Genomic DNA, 23,541 nt, shown 5'->3' on the forward strand with positions numbered 1-23,541 from the left:
CCTGAGCCTGAGCAGTGCACACAGATATGGTATGTGACTGACTGAGTCACTGTGTGTATCGCTTTTTTCAGGCAGAGAACGGATATATTAAATAAACTGCACTGTGTGTCTGGTGGTCACTCACTATATAATATATTATGTACTCCTGGCTCCTGCTATAACCTATAACTGGCACTGCAGTAGTGCTCCCCAGTCTCCCCCACAATTATAAGCTGTGTGAGCTGAGCAGTCAGACAGATATATATAATATTATATATAGATAATAGATGATGCAGCACACTGGCCTGAGCCTGAGCAGTGCACACAGATATGGTATGTGACAGAGTCACTGTGTGCTGTGTATCGCTTTTTTCAGGCAGAGAACGGATTATATTATGTACTCCTGGCTCCTGCTATAACCTATAACTGGCACTGCAGTAGTGCTCCCCAGTCTCCCCCACAATTATAAGCTGTGTGAGCTGAGCAGTCAGACAGATATATATAATATTATATATAGATAATAGATGATGCAGCACACTGGCCTGAGCCTGAGCAGTGCACACAGATATGGTATGTGACTGAGTCACTGTGTGCTGTGTATCGCTTTTTTCAGGCAGAGAACGGATTATAAATAAAAGTGGTGGTCACTGGTCACTATCAGCAAAACTCTGCACTGTACACTACTGAGTACTCCTAATGCTCCCCAAAATTAGTAAATCAAGTGTCTCTCTAATCTATTCTAATTCTAAACGGAGAGGACGCCAGCCACGTCCTCTCCCTATCAATCTCAATGCACGTGTGAAAATGGCGGCGACGCGCGGCTCCTTATATAGAATCCGAGTCTCGCGATAGAATCCGAGCCTCGCGAGAATCCGACAGCGTCATGATGACGTTCGGGCGCGCTCGGGTTAACCGAGCAAGGCGGGAAGATCCGAGTCGCTCGGACCCGTGAAAAAAAACATGAAGTTCTGGCGGGTTCGGATTCAGAGAAACCGAACCCGCTCATCTCTAGTATTAAGTAGATGGGCTACAACACAAGATCACAACGGGTTCCACTCTTTCCATTGTAGACCAGGACACGGAGGCTCCAGTGGGTCAGGAAGTTCGGAACACTATACACTAGGCAGGGGGAGAGTGGAAACATGTCTCCTGGTCTGATGAATGTCGTCTGCGGAGGCCTGCAGAGGGCGGGGCCAGGGTGTGGCATACAGTAAGTAACACAAACACACGGCTCCATCCTGCACAATGTCAACTAGAAAGCAATTAGCAACTTGTATTACATAAAGAAGGAGCCAACGGTTCTGACAGCGATCGGCCATAACGTGCGTCCGCCCCACAGCGTTTACCATCAGCTTCGTGTTTTGGGCAAAATACTATAGAAACACAAGAAGTGTGATGTCATGGCGTCCAAGTTTGCCGGAGGTGCGGGATCCCAGCCGATCACTGATGGGGTTTTTTTTTAAAGCGGCAACAATTTATATGGCATGGTCTTGCCTTATAAAGGATTGCTGTTTTTAAAAGAAAAAAAAAAAAAAAAAAAAGGTCTGAGACCGGCCGGCATCCCGCGGCTCCGGCAAACTCGGAAGCCATTACATCTCGCTTAAGATATCACTAGAAGGTGCAGATATTGTATCAATAGCTGTGTCCATGTGCTATGCTGCCAGACCCAAACCCCTGCCAAAATAAATATCCACTGGTGCATACAGGGGGGGTGGGGGGGTGGGAATGTGGTCTGATTGCCCAGACACTACTGGCCTGACAGGCCGACTCCCTCCCCCTACACTGGCCGTACCGAGGGGGCAGGCCATTTATGATAAGCACCACCCCCATAAGTCACCGCATCATGCTACAAAGTGGTTTGCAAGGTGCCCGCCCCATCAGCAGTTGCTGCATCAAAAGTGTAAATAAAACTGTGTACACACTGGCACGATATCGTCCCAATATGCAGTTTCCGGCCACATTGGAGCGACATATTGGCCGTAGCGTTCAGTGTGTATGGCCAATATGTGGTGTCCACGGTTGCTAGCGACGACGCCCTGGTCGGCCATGCTGCACAGCCAACCAGGCGATATTGCTAGCGACCGAGTTATATATAAATGAAGGACGCAGCGTATGTCGCTCTGTCCTTCGTTACTCCTTCTGGTGTATATCCAGGATCAGATAGGTCTCCCCTCATACAGAAAAAAAGAAGAAAAAAAAAGAAAAGAAAATGCAGGTGCACACTCTAGTGTAAACAGTAAGAACAAAGATAATCAGAACAATTACTGTAGAATAAACTCTGCAATTTAACATGGAGTAAATTGGAGGTTCTCAGCATCATTTTGCCCAAAATATGAGCCCATCTACCTCAGCCATGTGACATCAGGTGGGTCCCTAACATTCCTAAGGTTCAAGCCCAGAGCACGGGACCCCCCAGGCCAGCACAACCCAACCACCCCAGGTGCAACACTAGTGGGAAATAGCACTTAAAGTATATTTGCAACAATATCCCCCAAAACACCAGTTTTTGGGGGATAGTCACAAATATTAGGATCTCCTGAATGTATGAAGGATGAATCGCAGCCACATCCCCTATAGGTTTCTGTGGAGGATCCGATGCTTCTTGATTTACCAATACTATCTGGAATGCGAATCTGAAGATGTCGGCAGCCCATAGTAGCCTGTGTGCTATAGATCGCACTTGCAGCCAGCAGAGGGTCCCCTGGTAATGACCTCCGTCAGTCAGCTGACCACACACACACACAGACCCTCCGGCAGCCGCCACAGCACATCGCAGGGACCGGCTCCGTTCGGAGCCCCTGTTCCTCCATGTGCTGCAACATACATTCGGGGGATAGGGTGGCATATTGCAATGCGTTCCTGAGAGGTAAGATCCTGCCCACCTCGCATTCAATATCAGATCCATGATAAATAGGCCCCTAAGTGTTAAAAGAGGATACATTAATACGTAGCAGCAGCTCTGCGCTAAGTGTTACGTAGGTGAGAAGTAGAAATTAGGATGTTACATAGTGTTACATTTGTGAAAAGCAGTTTAGGTGCTAAAAAGTAATAGATTAAAAGGGGGGGATTCAATTAGTCCCGAAAATCTTTCACACAAAAAAAAAAGAAAAGAAAAAAGCTTTAGCAATTTTTTTCCAGCCATTTTAATCATGTATCCCCTGGTTTTTTTTTGCCTGGATGTTCTATTTTTGGTCAAAGACACATAGGGGTAAAAGTTACTAAAGCTTCTAAAAATCAAAAAGTGGTGATGACGCCAATAGCAACCAATCAGATTCGGTCTATCACTTCTGTATTGCATCCTAGAAACGGAGAGCCAAAAAGACAAAATCTGATTGGTTGCTATAGGTAACATCACCACTTTACAATTTTAGAAGCTTTAGTAAATATACCCCCTAGGATGCAGGATAAGTTCCTGGACCTGTGTGTTGTTTTTTTTTTCCCCGAAAACAAACAACCCAGGGCTGATTATGTGGGATTTTTTTCCCACCTGTCTCGGGCAAGCAAATAAAAAAAAAAAAAGAAAAGCAAAAATTTAACAATAAAATAAAATTGGGAATTCCCCCCCATAGTGTTACAATTGTGATGCCTCTGACGCAGCCCAGCCACACCAACCCAGGGGGCCCTATGCCCTGAACCCTTTCCTATTACGGAGTTGGTGTAGACGAGATGCTTCGGAGCTTCACAATTGAAACACCTAATCTATTACTGTTTAGCACCTGCAGTAAATGGCTTTTCATTAATGAAACACTTTAAATACCCCAATTACTATTCTCACCTATGTAACACTATTAGCACTGAGCTGTTACGAAGATCCGTCAGAGCGGCATCTGCTCGCAGTGTACACTAGCAGCAGCACACCCTGATGCACAGCCCTGCAGTGTGCACCTGTACAAGGATCCAGAGACTGCAAGTTATGAGAGAGACGGAGTACGCCCGTGGTGCTGGGGGATCTTCTGTGCCGCCATGTGCCCATGGTGCAGGGGGATCCCCTGTGCCGCCATGTGCCCGTGGTACAGGAGGATCCTCTGTGCCCGGGGTGCAGGGGGATCCTCTGTGCCGCTATGTGCCCGGGGTGCAGGGGGTTCCTCTGTGCCGCTATGTGCCCGGGGTGCAGGGGGTTCCTCTGTGCCGCTATGTGTCCGTGGTGCAGGGGGTTCCTCTGTGCCGCTATGTGCCCGGGGTGCAGGGGGATCCTCCGTGCCGCTATGTGCCCGTGGTGCAGGGGGTTCCTCTGTGCCGCTATGTGCCCGGGGTGCAGGGGGTTCCTCTGTGCCGCTATGTGCCCGGGGTGCAGGGGGTTCCTCTGTGCCGCTATGTGCCCGGGGTGCAGGGGGTTCCTCTGTGCCGCTATGTGCCCGGGGTGCAGGGGGATCCCCTGTGCCGCTATGTGCCCGGGGTGCAGGGGGTTCCTCTGTGCCGCTATGTGCCCGGGGTGCAGGGGGATCCTTTGTGCCGCTATGTGCCCGGGGTGCAGGGGGTTCCTCTGTGCCGCTATGAGCCCGGGGTGCAGGGGGATCCCTTGTGCCGCTATGTGCCCGTGGTGCAGGGGGATCCCCTGTGCCTCTATGTGCCCGGGGTACAGGGGGATCCTCTGTGCCGCTAGGTGCCCGTGGTGCAGGGGGATCCCCTGTGCCGCTAGGTGCCCGTGGTGCAGGGGGATCCCCTGTGCCGCCATGTGCCCGGGGTACAGCGGGGTACCCGGGAACTTGACACGTTTTGCTGGGGGCTTGTTTAATGAAAGCTCGTGAACAAGTACCCAGCAAAACACGTTTTTAGTGACGCTTGAAACTAGGGATGGCCATCGGTGTGGTTACCATCGATGGCATAATGGCAAGTGACTATCGATTGCTGCCAACTATGTAATGGAAGACCATCGATTGTTCCCACAACCGATGGTCATCCCATTTCTTTCACTGACTGGCCCATGGGCCAATCAGAACATGGGAGCGGGTGCTTTATGGGTGTCGTGGGGGATGTGTCCCGTCAACTTAAAAAAATAATAATAATTTGATTATGCCATGCCATCGATGGAGGGAAACCATCTTGTCCTCCCACATTCATGGCAAAAGTATTCTGCATCGGCTGTAAACCATCGCTGATTATGAATCACCACTGGTCGATGGCCATCCCTACTGGAAACAGAGGGTCAGATTTAGAGCTGCCACAGTAGAGCCACAAACTGCAGGAGCAATTTGTAGTCATTTAAAATAGAAAATAAAAATAGCTGCAATTTTTTTGACCACATGCAACACGGCGACTGTAAGATGCATCTGGTTTACGCCCAGCGCGCGTAACAGTCACTTACACCCTACTAGTGCCAGCGGTGTTACCCATTTATTTGCCACAAGCGGTTAGACAACTAAGAAACTGCTACAACCTCTGTAATACAGCACAGACAGCTAAAAAAAAACAACAAATTTAAAAACTCCCTCACACGCAAGTGACGCAGCGAGGCATTAAAAAACAGCCAATCAGAAGACGCGCAGTGGTACTGGAGACGGTCACCATCTGCTGTGGGCACCTGCCCTGGACCCCCCCGCACATGCGTCTTTATTATCCCCGGTCTGCATCTTTGCATAGTTATGCGTACACACTCATATACCGAACTTGGCATATATAACAAAAGCTCCATCCTGCCTAACCCATACAGAAGCTGGCACAGGTGGTCAGTGGGCGCGTGTGTGTGTGTTGCACTTTCCCACGATGGACCAACTGGCATAGTACTCGCCCAGGCCCAGCCCAGGTACCGGGGCACTACCGGCGTTTGCCCTTGCTCGCTGATGTCTGGCTAGTCACAGGCACGTCTCTCTCCGCTGGTCTGGAACGTGTCCAGTGGAATTGGCTGCAGAAGATTTGTCATTGATGACCATAAGTCAGTCATCTGGTTACTGCCACTCGTTACTGAAGAGTGAAGGCTCTCCGCACTAAACCGGAGATTAATGTAGTCCTAAGAGGGACTCCGAGATCTCCCAATTATCAGCCACAACGCAGCAAAACTCCTAAAATAAGAGCGGACCGCAGTCCGGCAGCAGCTGAAGGAGATGAAAGAGAAGCTTTATCCTACCCGGAATGTTCTAGGCAGAGAAGAGGAGGTTATTATTTAGATGTAGCAGACACTGGAGGACACTGGTGAATAAAACAAACCACACACACACACACACACACACACACACACGTATCAATCAGCGCCCATTGGAGCACAACCCATCCTCCTTGGACTAGCACACCTCCCGCCTGCCATAGTCAATTTCAATTAGAACAGTATACTGTAGGACAGTGATTTTCAACCTTTTTTTATTCGCGGCACACCAGACAATTTTTTAAAATTGCCAAGGCGCACCATCAGTTCCCCACCCAAAAAAACAAAAAACACACATTGGCCCTCACAGTTAGAAGAACAACACACATACATTGGCCTACACAGAAAAAACAATCACATTGCTCCCCACATAAATCCTATTGCTCCCCACATAAATCCATGTTGCTCACACATAAATCAATCACATTTCTCCTCACATAAATCCTATTGCTCCCCACATGAATTATTCACATTCTTCCCCCCATAAATTATTATTCTCCCCTCATAAATCCTATTGTTCCCCACAGGAGAAATAAAACAACAAATATTAGCCCCTACCGGTCACCTGTCCTCCTCCCTGTCGCTCAGTGGCGGGGGTTGTTCATAGTGGAGTGCTGCGAATACTGAGCAGCGGGCGGTCAGGCAGGTGTGGATGTGGGTGGGCAAGGAAAGCTGTGAATGCAGGCAGGAACTGGAAGATGTGTATGCAGGCGGGTGGGTTGGCTGGATGGTGAGATGCGGCAGCCGTGACCTATGATATCACACCGCCGCGTCTTCAAGGCATAGGTCACGGTCAGAGCACGACTGATCCTCGCAGGAAGCTGCTCTGGCTCCGCGGCACACCTTGCAACTGGTCGCGGCACACTGGTTGAAAAAGCCTGCTGTAGGTCCTTGCGTTTGTAACTTACATATTAGAATGGGCACTATCATAGAAAAGTCCTGGATAAATTTATATAATGAGTCAGTATTCGGGATCTTGGGACTCACCTGATGAGGTCACCATGACGTGGTAGGTGGACAGGCATTTTTGGCCAAACGTGATAAAAACCTCAATTATACTCCAGATTAAATTGTACAGTTTATTATAAATTGTTCTAACAGTATTTTTTTTAGCTCTTTTCGGGAGAGCTGCCCTTTGCAATATTAATCGCATGTTACTACATATGCAATTAGTATCAGCTTGATGTGTGGTGGGATGTACAGCAAGAGGTTGGTACATCCCGCCCAGTCGTGCAGCTCTCAGCAGACTGTAGTCTGTTACATAAATGCTGAAGTTATCAACAGTAAAAACATCAAATTAAAGTAATAAGTCATACCTCCCAACTGTCCTGATTACCGTGAGACAGCATGGCTGACCTGCCATGGCGGGTGTTGGGCAGTACGGCGGCTGTTCGTGTGCTTTGAGGACCAGTGTTTCCAACAGTCCAGGTTTTAATGAAGCGCAGGATTTATTTATTTATTTTTTTTTGGGGGGGGGAGGTTGGGGAGTGGTTCCAAATTCAATCCACAATCTGCCGCTCTGACCCTCGCACACAGGAAGCTTAGAAGAAGCGGCATGTGCGGCAGCTCTGCTCTGTCCCTTACACTGACAATTAGTACCTCAGTTATTTTTATTTAACCATCTGTGCTGAGGCCAGGATATCCCTAATACCTGCAAGGTTAGTGTGTCTACTTCTTGTTGGAGCCTCATTCTTCATTAAGGTCGTAATTCATCGCAAGTATCCCTCATGTACATCATTTAGGTTTCCATTTTAATTTGCGCTGCTGTATGTGACTAGTAATGAGCTTCCGCTAGGAGATATGGGTAGGTGGCACAAATTGCTTCAATTATAAAAAATTATCGCTATGGCATCTCAGAGATTTGCAGACCTCACATACAGCGCATCCAGAAAGTATTCACAGCGCTTCACTTTTTCCACATTTTGTTATATTACAGCCTTATTCCAAAATGGAATAAATTAATTCTTTCCCCCTCAAAATTCTACACACAATACCCCATAATGGGGATGCGGTCAAGATCCCGCCGGACGGAATCCCGGCGGTCGAAATACCGACACCGGGATCCCGACCGGCACAATCCCAACATATTCTCCCTCTGTGGGTGTCCACGACACCCATAGAGGGAGAATAAATTAGTGTGCCGAGCGCAGCGACCCGCAAGGGGCTGCGTTCTGCTCGCCACCTCTTTCGGGATTGTTCTGGTCGGGATTCCAGTGTCTGTATTTCGACCGCCGGGATCCCGTCCAGTGGGATTTCGTACTGATCCCCCATAATGACAACATGAGATTTTTTGGGGGAGATTTTTATAAATTTATTAAATTTTGCAAACTAAGAAATCACGTGTACATAAGTATTCACAGCCTTTGCTCAATACTTTGTTGATGCACCTTTGGCAGCAATTACAGCCTCAAGTCTTTTTTGAATATGATACCCAACACAAACCTTGGACAATTAAGGCCACACTAGGTCTTTCCAAACCATATCCCTGATCTGCCACGCCCATTTGTACAGAAAGAAATAAGAGGATATGGGGGTTTTATGTGCAGGTTGGAGACCTCTATTCGCAGCAGATAAATGTATTGCAGGTGTTCTGGGAACACGTAGGTCTCACCAGTGTGGCACAAGGAGAAGTAACCGGGAAGCCCTGCAGTAGAGGTAGGGAACGGTATTGATCTATGCTCCACATGAGGAAGTCCTGGTATGTGGTGGAAAGGTCACTGGAGCCCAGAGGCATTTATATTGAATGCCCATAATGAAGCGTAGCGTTATCTCTTCTGTTTGTTATTGATCCAGCAGCTACATCAATAGTCTGTACGCAAATAGCAGCGACAGAGCATGGGCCGAGGCAAATCCATTGTAAGGGAGCGTCGCATTAGGCACGTTCTCCAAGCTTCATACACACCCTGCACGGGATACATTCATGTAGACGACCCTTCAATGACCACACGCTCAAGGGCTAGACATTGACCGAGATGTAGCCTGTTGTGTTCCTAGTCATTCTTCCAATAATACCGCCCGCATCGCCCCCAATAGTCCTGTACTTGGTGGGATGGTCCCCAGAGTATAGACCCCAGCAAAGGTGAGCCTGCATCAGACAGTGGGTTACAGCAGTTTTAGGGCTGCTGGGGCGGAGCTTGTTTGGGAGGTTTAGTATATGGGTAGGGTGCGCTCTGTGTGCTACCCTCAGCTCCGCAACAACCCGCTGGCTGACCGTAGTAGGGTGTGCTTATGGGTGACTAGGCCAGTCATTGGTCATTAACGACACCCGCACTGGTACTGGAATCCCGGATTTGGGGTTAAGATCCAGAATAACCAGTCACTATGCGGAATGGAGCTTTGATAAATAGGCATAAACCCAAAGCGTCCATATCCTCAGGATATTAGGACTGGTTATCACTGATAAGTAAACCCCTAAGAGTTACGGCATAATCCGTGTTGGAGGATGGTGACAAGATTGATTAGAAGTAGTAGACACTCATGAGCAGTGCCCTCTTTCCACCAATTAGCACTGCCAGTGCCCATACCACCGGTGCTCCTTGTCCCCACGTCCCATGCAGCGACGGATACTGTGGGGGCGCCCTTATCTTGTGTACAGGTTCATAGACTGACAAATTGTGTCCCCCACACCCCTCCCCAGAACTTACCATCGCTTGCCCGTCCGGATACAGTGAAATTATCAACCCTCGCCCTTTGTCCGAGTCATACATTATTCTATAGTTTTATTGCTTGCATGGTTCTTATGGGGTATACGTTAAATGACAACACTATAGAAATGGCAAATGTCACATGAAGGGAAAATCATTTGTGCTCCTATGAGGGAAAACCACAGCCTAAGTGCAGTACACTAATAGTGCGGAGACCGCTTCACCACCTCACAAATCGCCACATTGCACAGCACAAATCACCACACCTCACAGCACAAATCACCACACCTCACACAATACAAATCACCACACCTCCTCATTGCACAGCACAAATCACCACACCTCACAGCACCACACCTCACAGTACAAATCACCACACCTCACAGCACCACACCTCACAGTACAAATCACCACACAGCACCACAAAACACCTCACAAATCACCACACCTCACAAAATGCCACACCTCGCCTCATTGCACAGCACAAAACACCACACCTCACAGCACCACAAATCACCACACCTCACAGTACAAATCACACAGCACCACAAATCACCACACCTCACCTCATTGCACAGCACAAATCACCACATCTCACAGCACCACACCTCACAGTACAAATCACCACACCTCACAGCACAAATCACCACACCTCACAGCACCACAAATCACCACACCTCACAGTACAAATCACCTCACAGAACAAATCTTAATTTGTAATTAACTCTGTGTAGTAGCACTATGGTTGTAGCGGGTATACTGACCCAGCGGGCAGTACCATGTCAGACATGCCCAGATACCAACCCAGCAGCTAAGTGTCACTGGCTGCCAGGGTTTTATCCAGCACGGACTATCTCGCCCTGTCCCGTCCTCTGCTCTCCCATTTCCAAGCTATGAGCCTTATTCAGGTTTATTAGGGGAGGGGGGGGGGGGGGGGGGGGCATATGTATCATGTGCAGAGAAGGTTAGATTTGGGTGGGGTGTGATCATACTGAAATCTAAATTGCAGTATAAAGCAGTCAGTATTTACTCTGCACAGAAACAAAATAACCCACCCACATCTAACTCTCTCTGCACATGTTACATCTGCCCCCCCCCCCCCTGCAGTGCACATGGGGGGTCATTCCGAGTTGTTCGCTCGTTATATTTTTCTCGCAACGGAGCGATTAGTCGCTAATGCGCATGCGCAATGTCCGCAGTGCGACTGCGCCAAGTAAATTTGCTATGCAGTTAGGTATTTTACTCACGGCATTACGAGGTTTTTTCTTCGTTCTGGTGATCGTAATGTGATTGACAGGAAGTGGGTGTTTCTGGGCGGAAACTGGACGTTTTATGGGTGTGTGCGAAAAAACGCTACCGTTTCTGGGAAAAACGCGGGAGTGGCTGGAGAAACGGAGGAGTGTCTGGGCGAACGCTGGGTGTGTTTGTGACGTCAAACCAGGAACGAAACTGACTGAACTGATCGCAGATGCCGAGTAAGTCTGGAGCTACTCAGAAACTGCTAAGAAGTGTCTATTCGCAATTCTGCTAATCTTGCTAATCTTTCGTTCGCAATTTTGATAAGCTAAGATTCACTCCCAGTAGGCGGCGGCTTAGCGTGTGCAAAGCTGCTAAAAGCAGCTTGCGAGCGAACAACTCGGAATGACCCCCATGGTTTTGCACAATTGCTAACTTTTCTTGGTTTGCTAATAACCACCTACGGCCCATAATGTGTCTGTTCAGCGTCTACACAGCAGCCCCTGCCCCCACCAGGCGGAGGGTCTACAGAATGAACTGTGGCCTTATTACATGCACAGCGTGTCTCAATGTCAGCGGGCCCTGGAGGTGGTGGCGCTCATCAGGAGATAATGAGCAGCCGTGTGATAGGAAGCATAGAGAGGGGGACTGGTCTCACACCACGCTTACATCACAGCCTGCATCCAGCACAGCTACCACCAGCGCTCAGCCCATACCATGTACAGTACACCCGAGCACTGATTATAGTAGGTAGGCGGTGGGGAGATACATGGCCAAGCATGGCAGAGTTTGCTTGGATTTAGTACCTCAACAGCAGGGGAGGCCGAAAAGGACCAATTTAATAAAAGCCTTTAAGCTAAATGGGTCCCTGGGCCTGGCAATGGACTTTTTACTCTTCGCTGGAACGGGCTCTCACTGGAACCGCTGTCCCGGATATTAGACACGACTCATTTCTTATCCCGCAGTATGTGGCAATAAGACACAGTCGCTCATGTGGCCCCACTGCCACTAATCATAAATAGGCCACATAGTCCACGTGATGCGTTGAAAGTAGTTCAGTAACCAACTTTTCAAACGACCTAGGTACTACGAGAGGGGTGTGTAACCACTTGGCCGTGCTCAGACTATTTTGTGTAATTACTAACATAAGATCGCGTTCTCCAGACACGCCGCGAACAATCACCAGGCAAGTTTGGCGCAGGATATGTCTAGCGTTTGTCTATACATTGCGGCTGGAATTGGGGCCATCCACAAGAAGACATGCCGTGTATCCAAGTCGGGGGAGGCTATATAGATATACGCAGCCTAGGTTTACCATACTATCCCTTTATACCGGACACTTATGAATTACACAGGTTCTGTGACTGGCTGACTTCAAGCTGTATTTCACCTGGTTTTATTCAGCCACAGAACCTGTGTAAGCCATGTGCCCCAGTTTAAAGGGACGGTACGGTAAGCCTATATATGCTGCCTGCATTTTATACAGCTATGTAACGTGTGCGTGTTACATGTCCTTGGCTTGAATCTCAAATGAGCCATTTGTAACCGGTTACAGCAGGCATGTCCAAACTGCGGCCCTCCAGCTGTTGTGAAACTACATATCCCAGCATGCCCTGACACAGAGAATGCTAAAGCTGTGTCAGGGCATGCTGGGATGTGTAGTTTCTCAACAGCTGGAGGGCCGCAGTTTGGACATGCCTGGGTTACAGGTATCTGCAAGCGCATGTGTGTACTGTCTAGCACGACCCAGTTCACTCGGCACAAAGGCTTACATTTTACCCCACTCATCCCCAGACTGTTAAATATATCCTGATTTCCGTGTGCAGTCACATTACAGCCAGAGACATAGTGTAAGAGGATCAGGGGCCGAGTTTGTGCATCGAATCAGCCGAGCAATTATCATAGCGCCATTAGCAGATAATAAATACATTTCATATTCCACGTAGCTTAACTTTTCCTGCAATTATGCGCACAGAAAACAAGGAGGCGGATGGGGACTTAGCCGACAGAGTTCTCTTAATCACTGAGCCAGCATGCCTCCGTCCTAATGAGGAGAGGGATGTCCAGCCAGATTTTCCTGGATTGCTGGTGGAATTTAGCAGCGTCTTTGTGCGAGAGGGAGAAGGACATACTCCCAAATCCTTGTGGCTGAATCCGCTTTGCATGCATTTACCAATGTGCAATCTGAGGAAACTACAGGACACGGGACACCCGGGAAGGCTGGTGACTGGTGCAGGGGTTGATATGGGTTTAGGCCCGGGTAACAAACAGGAGGCAGGTAACCCATGTATATCCAGTTGGTGTGGTGGTGCCAGGTATAACGTGGCCCGACAACCTCAGGAGAGACCTAGGTTGCCTAATACGTCTATAAATCACAAAACTACGTTTACTGTAACATAACCGGTGATGCAACCGTTCCGACACAGTACCTGCTCCGCAATCCAATACATCCACACACACAGGGGGTTAATGCAGCAGCCAGACGCCGTCACTTTCTGGATCACTGCGATAAGCGGCAATGGAAAACCGGTGTGATCACTGCATAATAGTAAATAGGGGGCTCGTTGCTCTTTCACACAGTTATGACGGAGATAAGTCTCCCGCCTCAAGCACAAAATACTCTGTTAAACCCTCAGCAACAGTTAACGTAAGCGGAAACATAATTGTACCAGTCTGTTTACAGGATCTCGCAGACACGGAATAAAATCACCGCTGCTTACCGTCTCAGCCAGGGAGAGACTCTCTGCCCTATATGTGCCCAGCCTGACGACGCTGAATCACCGCAGCAGGAACTTGGTAGCAGACCATGGCATTGCCCACCGTGCTGTGGCTGGTATCCGAGATCTGCTCTCCCAGAAGGATTGCAGCCTGGAAATGCGACAGCTCTCACCTTCCCCTCTGCTGTGCAGTCTCCCTTTCTCCCCAGCTGCGGGATTAGCAGATGCTTCTTCTAGGGCAGACAACGTGCAATGTGTGCGTGTGTGCGAGGAGGAGACAGCAGCACCGAGATCCACAGGGAGAGGATACAGCTGAGGAGGAGGAGGCGGGAGAGTGTGCTGTGTACCACAAGTGTGATGCAAGCAGAGGGGAATGGACTCCTACAGTATCAGGCTGTACACCCTCCTATGTACCATCACCCAGGCGGGCGTATCATGGAAATCTCTCCACAAACTCCCAATGTCATCACTTCAGTGAAAACCGGCCAGAATGGTTCCACATGATAGATATACGAAGAGGAAGCACAGGAGGGACCAGCATTCCCCTCAGCGGGACAGCATTCCCCTCAGCGGGACAGCATTCCCCTCAGCGGGACAGCATTCCCCTCAGCGGCCCAGCATTCACCTCAGCGGCCCAGCATTCACCTCAGCGGCCCAGCATTCACCTCAGCGGCCCAGCATTCCCCTCAGCGGGACAGCATTCCCCTCAGCGGGACAGCATTCCCCTCAGCGGAGGGCAAAGCAGAAGCCACACAGCATCAATATTGTGGTACCTGGGCAGCCGGCGTGCAGGGAGACCAGGGGTCCGGCTGCTGCTTCTCTCATGTTTCAGTGAAAACGTGTGTATTATAAGGAACGGCGCGCCGCCTAATAAGCATTAAGGGCACTGCAGAACCCTTGTGGCACCATATAAATAAAGGATAATAATAATAATAATAATAATAATAATAATAATGATGAACAGCGGTCACCGTCTCCCCGAATGACGCACACTCCGGCAGAAGTGGCGCAACGAACACACGCAGTCCCAAACCACCATGAAAGGCAGAGAGGCCAAGACCTGAAAACGATTGTAGACTTGGCTGCAAAATGTTTGCGCATGTCAGCGGCCGAGTTTGACCTCAGGTGTTCCCAAACCCGAACCTACTACGCGGCGGAATGGATCAGACTAGAAATACATGCCTAGATTTCTCAAGCCTTGGAGGGTGATAGATTGCACAGTGATACAGTACCAGCCAATCAGCTCCTAACTGTCATTTTTCAAACAGCCTGTAACATGACAGGCTAGCGCCGTTTCTGATGTGTAAGACGTTCCTTTGATGCACAGCACCTTCAGCCCAGGGATGGCAAATCGGCGGCACTCAATTCATCTTATGGGTCAATACTGGAGAGTCATTCCTGTACTGTACACTAGGGCCGGATTCATGTTTGTAAGTAAAGCAAAAAAAAACAAGTGCCTTTGTGTCTGGAACAAACCACGCTGCCAGCAAGGGAAACAAATACATTTATATGGTTTCTGTGCAGGGTAAATACTGGCTGCTTTATTTTAAAATGGCAATTTCAGTTTGAACACACTCCACCCAAATCTAACTCTCTCTGCACGTTATATCTGCCCCACCTGCAGTGCAGCATGATGTTGCGCAGCTGCTTGCTTTACTTACAAACAAACATGAATCAGGCCGTTAATACAGATATATATATCCCTCTCCAAGACCAATATTATTTTCACCCATGCACAGTTTGAGTCAGAGAATGTTACATACGCAGGGGGAGGAGGGAGGCAGTGAATGGTCACGCAGGCGCAGTGGGGAGGGGTTGGAATGGACATACACACGCAGTTGGGTGGGGGAGTGAGGCAGCGGTCATGCACGCGTAGTTGCGGGAGTCAGAGTGAAAGGGTTTGGAGCAGTTGTTCACGAAAACTGCTCCAAAAGCCCTTTAATACATAAAAAGGTCATACTAAAATAATGTGAAAAGGGAGTGAAAACAACATTTCACATTAGTAAAATTAATCTTGATAAATATGCCCCTAGGTATGATGGTGCTGTATAAACATGGTTTGAGTTGAATGAAAACAATTAAAGCATCATACCCTCCCATACCCTTTCCCTGCTGCAGTGCCTGAGGAACTATAAGCAGTATACAGTGTGCCCTAAATGCTCACCTTACATTCAAAGTGGGACTCGCACTGGACCCCTGGCAACGAGCATGAGACACCCGGCAATGAGCAGGAAACCCAGAAAATGAGACCCTTGGCAACAAGCATGAAACCCCTGACAATGAGCAGATAATTTAAAAGTAATTAGAAGCCTTACTGTGGGGCATTTGTAAGGGACATTATTGTGTGTGGGGCATAAAATGGTGTCAGGGGCATAACTTCATGTGGCATAATGTGTAATGGGCATTACAGCATAATGTGTGCCCTTTCGTGTAATGTGCATTACTATAATGAGAATTTTTTTTTTACAAATAATGTAAAGGGTATTAATCAGGTTTTATTTCTTCCTGTGTTTTTATTTTTCCTGTGTTGTATAAGGGGCTCTACCTGGTGTAATGTGTTCTCTATCCCTCCACTGGCTACCTGTAAGATGGCGAGTTGGTTTCAAGATTGGCCTGCTGACTTTCATAGCCCTACGTGACCAGGGCCCAAGGTTCCTAAAGAAGCTTTTGCTTCCAAAGTGTCCCCCCTTGATTGTGGAGGCTATAGATGAAGGACTTTAAGTAGTCCCTAGAATCTCCCGGAATTCATCTGGGGTGGAGCTTTAAGCTTTGCGGCTCTGACTCTATGGAACTCACTTCCCCGCACAATGGGGGTCATTCCGAGTTGTTCGCTCGCAAGCTGCGTTTAGCAGCTTTGCACACGCTAAGCCGCCGCCTACTGGGAGTGAATCTTAGCATATCAAAATTGCGAACAAAAGATTAGCAGAATTGCGAATAGACACTTCTTAGCAGTTTCTGAGTAGCTCCAGACTTACTCGGCATCTGCGAAAAGTTCAGTCAGTTTCGTTCCTGGTTTGACGTCACAAACACACCCAGCGTTCGCCCAGACACTCCTCCGTTTCTCCAGCCACTCCCGCGTTTTTCCCAGAAACGGTAGCGTTTTTCACACACTCCCATAAAACGGCCAGTTTCCGCCCAGAAACACCCACTTCCTGTCAATCACATTACGATCACCAGAACGAAGAAAAAACCTCGTAATGCCGTGAGTAAAATACCAAACTGCATAGCAAATTTACTTGGCGCAGTCGCACTGGGACATTGCGCATGCGCATTAGCGACTATTCGCTCCGTTGCGACAAAAAAATAACGAGCGAACAACTCGGAATGACCCCCAGTGTGAGAAGCCGACACTAAAGAATCCTTCAAAAACAGTCTCAAGACTTTCCTGTTTACTCAGAATTTCACCAATGTCCGATTAGTTCCTCAAACAAAACAAAAACAAAACAAAAAACAAAACCATACGACCCAAATACTTAGGAGCTAATTCAGAGTTGATGGCAGCAGCAAATTTGTTAGCAGTTGGGCAAAACCATGTGCACTGCAGGCGGGGCAGACGTAACATGTGCAGAGAGAGTTAGATTTGGCGGGTTATTTTGTTTCTGTGCGGGATAAATACTGGCTGCTTTATTTTTACACTGCAATTTAGATTTCAGTTTGAAGTGAACACACCCCACCCAAATCTAACTCTCTCTGCACATGTTACATCGGCCCCACCTGCAGTGCACATGGTTTTGTCCAACTGCGATCAGGTCTGAATTACCCCCTTAGTTCTCGCTCCTGTTTTTGTATTTTGTGCTGTAAATGTAAAAGCACAGAGTCATCCTATTGGGAGAAAAGTGCTACATAAAGTATTGTTCTCGTTTCATCCATACTGTTTCTATACGGCGCTGCAGACCCCTAGTGGTGCTATACAAGTATAGGATAAAAGAATAATAATAATTTTTAAATATACATGAAATTAGTTTGCATGGATTTATAGGTTCTCCCACAATACACCGCAAGGCTGCAATATAACAAGGCATCCTCTCAGGAGAGAAGTACATACCGGCACCAACTTATGTGCCTCAATACTACAAAAAGCACATTTTATAGAACGGTCGTCATTGGATTCAGCAGCTTTTCCATATATGGTGGAGATTATTCCAGATCTATAATACAGAGAGGGGACCAATATTTCCCTTTGCAGTGCGCAGTGTTCCAGGCCCAGGTCAGTTGCTAAACAGCGCTGTTTAGGGGACATACACCCCCATTTGCAGCATGCAGCACCCCCCTTAAACAGTTTCCTTAATTCTAGGAGTCATGGCCACACCTCCCAGATATGGCCACACCTTTCAGTACCAGGGCCCTGCTCCAGCAACACGCCCTCCGTGCATAGGTATAAATGGCGCCTTGCCATCAGCCGCAAGAGGAGATGGGACCGCCAGCGCAGAACAGTAGTATGAACCAGATGGGGTTCTGTACGTTATCCTGGTCGTCTGGATGCTGGTGGTCACATGACCAACACCAGCATCCAGACATTGAAGATTGCGCCGTTGGAGGGGGTAAGTATTTTCAAACCTCTGGCTGCGAGTGTGCCTTGGTGACGGAGGTAAGCCACTGCGGTGGCATTGTCGGACTGAACCAGGTCTGCCTTAAAGAACAGTTTGCGCCAGAGCTAAAGCTTTGTAGACCACTCGTAATTCCAGGACATTTATTGGGAGACTGGACTCCAACAACACCCCTGAAACGAGTGCTGTTCCGTTACTGTTCCCCAACCGCGGAGGCTTTCATCTGTGGTGAGAAGTAGCCAGTCCGGAATCCAAAATGGATGACATTTGTCCAAAAAGATCCACGGGAGAAGTTTTCACGATAGATCACTTCATGAACTGTGATTCTACATACGTTGTGTACCTTATTGAATGTGGGTGTGGTATCCACTACGTAGGACGCACGATAAGAAAACTTAAAGTGCGATTCCTGGAACATAAGAGGAATATATATAAAAAAAAGAAGCCCTTCGCATAGTCTATCAAGACACACGTCTCTTTGCGAACATAGTGATGTAGCAGAGATTAGAGTAAAAGCTCTAGAATAGATCAAGCCGACAGCAAAGGGTGGTGATCGTTTCAATCTCCTGTGTAGGAGAGAAGCCTTCTGGATATTCCATTGAAGGACCCTTGAACCATCCGGCCTTAATGAAAATATCGAACTAAATAATATATAGCGTCCCTTGTACCTAGGTATCCACGATCATGTTTTTTCTTCCCTTATGTTTCTTAGCTCCTAAACTGTCCCCGTGCTCATGAACTTAAACATGAGATATACATAAAGACTGCGTAGGGAACATACTGTGACCGCAGCAGCATAAATGCACCGTCGGGGCTTCCGCAGCGCCGCTCAGTGCATCACCTTGGCTTGGAAGGGGTTAATGTTTTGTGGTGGGAGGAACGTGGAGAGAGGGTCCGAGGGGCTGATTGGCTGGATCATGTATAGGGGCTGGCCTGTCATACATATAGGCTGCTGACAGGGTACTTCCTGCCTCTTTTCAGCTCTTCTCGTGACCCTGATAAGTAACTCCTTTTGTTATCAATTTAATTACTAAAAGTCTTTCCTTTTTCCAGTCACTTTATTCCTTTTTCTCCCTATATTATTCCTTCTATCCTCCCTCTGCTTTCCCTTTATCTCACCTTCTCCTACCTCTATTCCTGTCCTTGCATGTTCAGGCTCCCCTACCCCCCCCCCTGCTTTTCTCCTCATGAATTCCTCCCAAGGCGCAGCGCACGGCTCCCCGCACGGCTTATGGACTCTGATGGTGTCCGGCCGTCACGGGGTAGACCTGTGCTCCCTGCTGTGCTGGAGCTCCGGCGCGCGCGACTGTGCACGTCACCCGCCCGCGCTCCCTGAGGCCTCACTCTCCTCTCCGTCACCGCCGCTGGCTGCGGCGCTAGACGGAGCGACGGGGGGTCCGCGGCTGTCTGATGCGGCCTGCCAGGGACGGTGTCCTGCCGTCCCTGGATCCGCTCGAGGCTGCTGCTGGACGGCCTGGCCACGTGGGGGCCGGGAAACAGTCTCCCGCCCTGCGCTTCGGCCGCCCGGGGGGGAGGGGGGGTTGTGGTAAGCGAGGGGGGACCCATATTATAGGCAATATATGGTTTCAGCAGGAGGGAGGGGGGACCGCGCGGCTGCCAGACGCCAGGGGTCTGGCCAGCGCGCGCGTGCCACTACCTCCACGGGGACTACAGGGACCCATATGAGGCCTGTTACTGCGCGACGGGTGACACGCTCGCCGGCAGGCTCCCTCCTGTGGCAGGGCGGGGCAACACACACTCTGCGGCTTCGGATGGCCTGGTGCTGGCGACGGCCATTGTAATAATCTGTCGCCCAGGGGCGTGCCGCGTCCGCCCGCGGTGTGACCGGCTACCTGGCCTCTCCTGCCATGGCTGGACCCGTGGTGCCAGCCCCTTCCGGGTCTGCTCGCAGGCCGCTTCGTACTACCGCCAGCCGTGACCGTGTGGCCCCTACCGGTCTCATACGGGGACGGCGGGAGGCGTGCGTTCTGTCCCGCACCGCGTCCGGTTGTCGGCTTCCGTCGCAACGGATAGCCCTCAGTCCGACGTGGACATGCCTCCTTCTAGTTCTGGCGATTCTCCGGTTTCTCCTCCTGGGGCTACTGCTCGGGATGGGAGGAGGTCGCGGCGCGGGCTTTTCGGTCGGGGGTTATCGCAGCGGAGCGGACGTGCCATTGTACATGACAGTGAGGGATCATCAGAGTCCTTGCTCCCGACGGGAGGTTTGCAACCCTCCCGTGGGGCGCGCGACTCGCGTCCGGGTCTGATCTTCGAGCCATTTGTGCCTTTGTCGTGTCGGCGGTGGCTCCCTTGTTATCCTCCGTACCCGGGGGACCGTGTCTGGCCACCGCTTCTTTGGAGGATAGCATTGCGCAATCTCTTATCCCGCCCCTGTCCTCTGCCTCGTCGGTCGCCCCGCCTACCCCACTCCCGGCGGCTGCTGGTTCGATAGGGGAACAGGGGAACATTGTCTCTCTTTTGCTTCCCCAGCCGCGGACGTTGGGCCAGGAATGTAGTCAGTCGGCGCATCCACAAGTCGTACGTCGGCTGCTGGGAAGGATGGAGTTCCCCCTCGTACTGGTGAGTCTTCCTCGGACCCTGACTGGTCCAAGGGGAGCGCACTTTCCCCCCCATAGTGGGGGGGGGAAGCTAGTACTCAGTCCCGCTCCTATAGCAGCGCGTAGGGGTAACGGCAGGCGCGATAGGCGCAGGCATCGGGGCACGGACTCTTCCCTTGCCTCCACGTCCTCAGAGGGTGTCCTCCTAAGACGATGGTTGGGACAGGGTCAAGCGTCAAAAAAACGGCGGCAGCGATGGCATTCCACCTCTTCCGCCTCGCACGTGTTGGCGGAGTCGGACTACGTTACTGCGCCAACATGGAAATGCACAGTGGTCTCCGGCCCCGGGTCCAAGACTGGATCCGTAAGGGCCTATCTGTATATTTTGCCATTACTAGCGATGCTCGTATAGCTTTGCTTTCAACTAAGCAAAGGACCGGGGCAGCGAGGACGCTCTGCGCTCCTACCCGACTTGAGTTAGATCATGTCTATCTTTGCGGCGTGTTAATCAGAGACGCGCCCGGACGAACACATGAACATCATGCGCCATCAATTCCATATACATGTGCGGTACCATCCTTGGCGGCGTTACTACGAGGACTTCCGTCGCGAACGGCATGGGCGGCAAATCTATACCTTCGGTTAGAAGTATATGGTATTGTGCTCGGAGCTGCCGAAGGGTTCAGTCGGTACAGCAGGAACGACGGGTTCCACGACCTGCCTCTCATTCTGCCGGCTTTGGTTCATGGCGCACGGGGCATGGTTAATGCTTCACTTTCAATCCTGCCCAATGCGGTTTGGGGCGGCGGTGTCACATTCGTCACTCCTGATCAGCTGTGGCGGAGGCCTCGGGATCAAGGACTGCCCCAGTACACGGCGCAGGGGTAATTCCGGCCCCCACCCCAATTAGACTTCGGGCGCTCATACCCTGGCTGCGACGGTTTCCCGCGGCCAGTGGACGCCCTATTCTTACACTCGGGTTTGCGCACCTCGTTTCCTCTTGCCGATACATGGACTGGCGGGTCCCGGGGCTAGTACGAACTTGCATTCGGCTCGGGAGTTTCCGGGCGTCCTCCGGCAGAAGGTTGCGGCTGCATTGTCGTTGGCCGGGATGATAGGCTCTCATCTATCTTTCCTGTCCTCTCGGGTCATCGGTTTATGAGGCTATCCCTATTATCAGGTAGGGTCGTTTACCTATCGGTATGTTTGATTCGGCCATAGATGCCATTCGGTCGTTTGGTTCGGGGGCGGTGATGTGCGACTTGGACATCGCGTCAGCATTTTGCTCCTCCCGCTGCACCCTTTCGCCTTTCGATTTATGGGTTTTCAACTGGATGATGGCTAATACATCCATCGCTGCCTCCCTGTGGGGTTTTTCTCTCTCGTGCGCTGACTTTGCAAGGTGCAGTTCTTTCCTCCGCTGGGGTCTGCAGCAGGCGACGGGCGAGCGGGGTATGTCGCACTACTTGGGGGATTTTCTTTTGCTCGGCCCACCTGGCTTTGTTCGCTGCATCGTCTTACTGCGGTGACCATTGGCAGGGTCCCTCCGCCTCCTTGTTTACCTCGGGATTCAGATGATGGTCTCTGTAGGCTCCTTGGGGACAAGGTGTTGCGTCTTCCTGATGGTTTCCTCTATGAGCTTGCCGCGGACAAGCTTACTCTACAACAGGCTCAATCCTTCTTGGGCCCGCTTCTTTTTGCTTGGAAGGTTATCCCAATGAGTAGAGTTTTTCTGTGGAAAATTGGAACGTGCGACAGTTGGGATTATACGCCCTCATCATTTTCTTAGTTTAGCACTCGAGGGGCTTATGTATTTGGGACGGATTTCTAGTTCGTTTCACCTCCTCTTTGGAGTTTTTCACGGACGCCTCTGGTGCTTGCGATTCTTGCGGTTGCTGTATATTTTCCCATGCTGGGCGCGGTGGCGCTCTGGCGCTATGCCCTGCGTAACAAACGGGTGGTCTTCTGGTGCGACAATTTGGGCTTGGTTTTTTGCCATCATTAGGCAGGAGTCCACATCCTTGCTTGACTGCAGGTCTTCGCGAGATAGTATTGGTATGCTGGTTGACCAACATTACGTTGCGAGACAAGCATGTCCCGGCCGAGCGCAACAACATTGATGATACCCTTTCTCGCGGCGACTTGCAGTGGTTTCGGCAGTTAGCTCCTGCAGCTCTAATCCAAGGGGACTTCTGTCCTGCTTCTGCGTGCGGATTGGAGGATTTAGCCCAAAGGTCTTTGGTTCCTGCAACTTTTACGGACAGTTGGCCCACATTTGCATTGGATTCGGGATGTCTGGGAGGGTGGCAGAAGGCCGATCCCATAACATCTGGGTAGCAGGCCCACCGGGATAGTGGCAGAAGGCCGATCCCATAACATCTGAGTAGCTGGCCCTCAGGGATAGTGGCAGAAGGCCGATCCCACAACATCTGGGTAGCAGGCCCTCAGGGATGGTGGCAGAAGGCCGATCCCATAACATCTGGGTAGCTGGCCCTCAGGGATGGTGGCAGAAGGCCGATCCCACAACATCTGGGTAGCAGGCCCTCAGGGATGGTGGCAGAAGGCCGATCCCATACCATCTGGGTAGCAGGCCCTCAGGGATGGTGGCAGAAGGCCGATCCCATAACATCGGGGTAGCAGGCCCTCAGGGATGGTGGCAGGAGGCCGATCCCAGAACATCGGGGCAGACGGCCCTCCAACATTTAGGATATTATTTAAATTATAATTTTGAGATATTTTATTTTCATGAGCTGTCTGCTTTCGGCTATGGGTGATAAATAT

General features: G+C 50.1%; 1 protein-coding gene across 4 annotated transcripts in view; it reads right to left on the reverse strand.

Annotated features, from left to right (window-relative positions):
- The window catches only part of OSBPL5 (oxysterol binding protein like 5), a 157,630-nt gene that overhangs the window by 111,912 nt on the left and 22,177 nt on the right, over window positions 1-23,541 (reverse strand). Inside the window, exon 1 of one of the 4 annotated variants that reach the window (XM_063946330.1) lies at window positions 13,659-13,923. The exons of the other annotated variants lie outside the window; for them this stretch is intronic. The gene's annotated coding sequence lies outside the window, so the exon portion shown is untranslated. Of the gene's footprint in view, window positions 1-13,658; window positions 13,924-23,541 lie in introns of those variants that run through there. 4 annotated transcript variants of the gene reach the window in all.

The sequence above is a fragment of the Pseudophryne corroboree genome, chromosome 11, assembly GCF_028390025.1.
Source record: "Pseudophryne corroboree isolate aPseCor3 chromosome 11, aPseCor3.hap2, whole genome shotgun sequence".
Lineage (NCBI taxonomy): Eukaryota > Metazoa > Chordata > Amphibia > Anura > Myobatrachidae > Pseudophryne > Pseudophryne corroboree.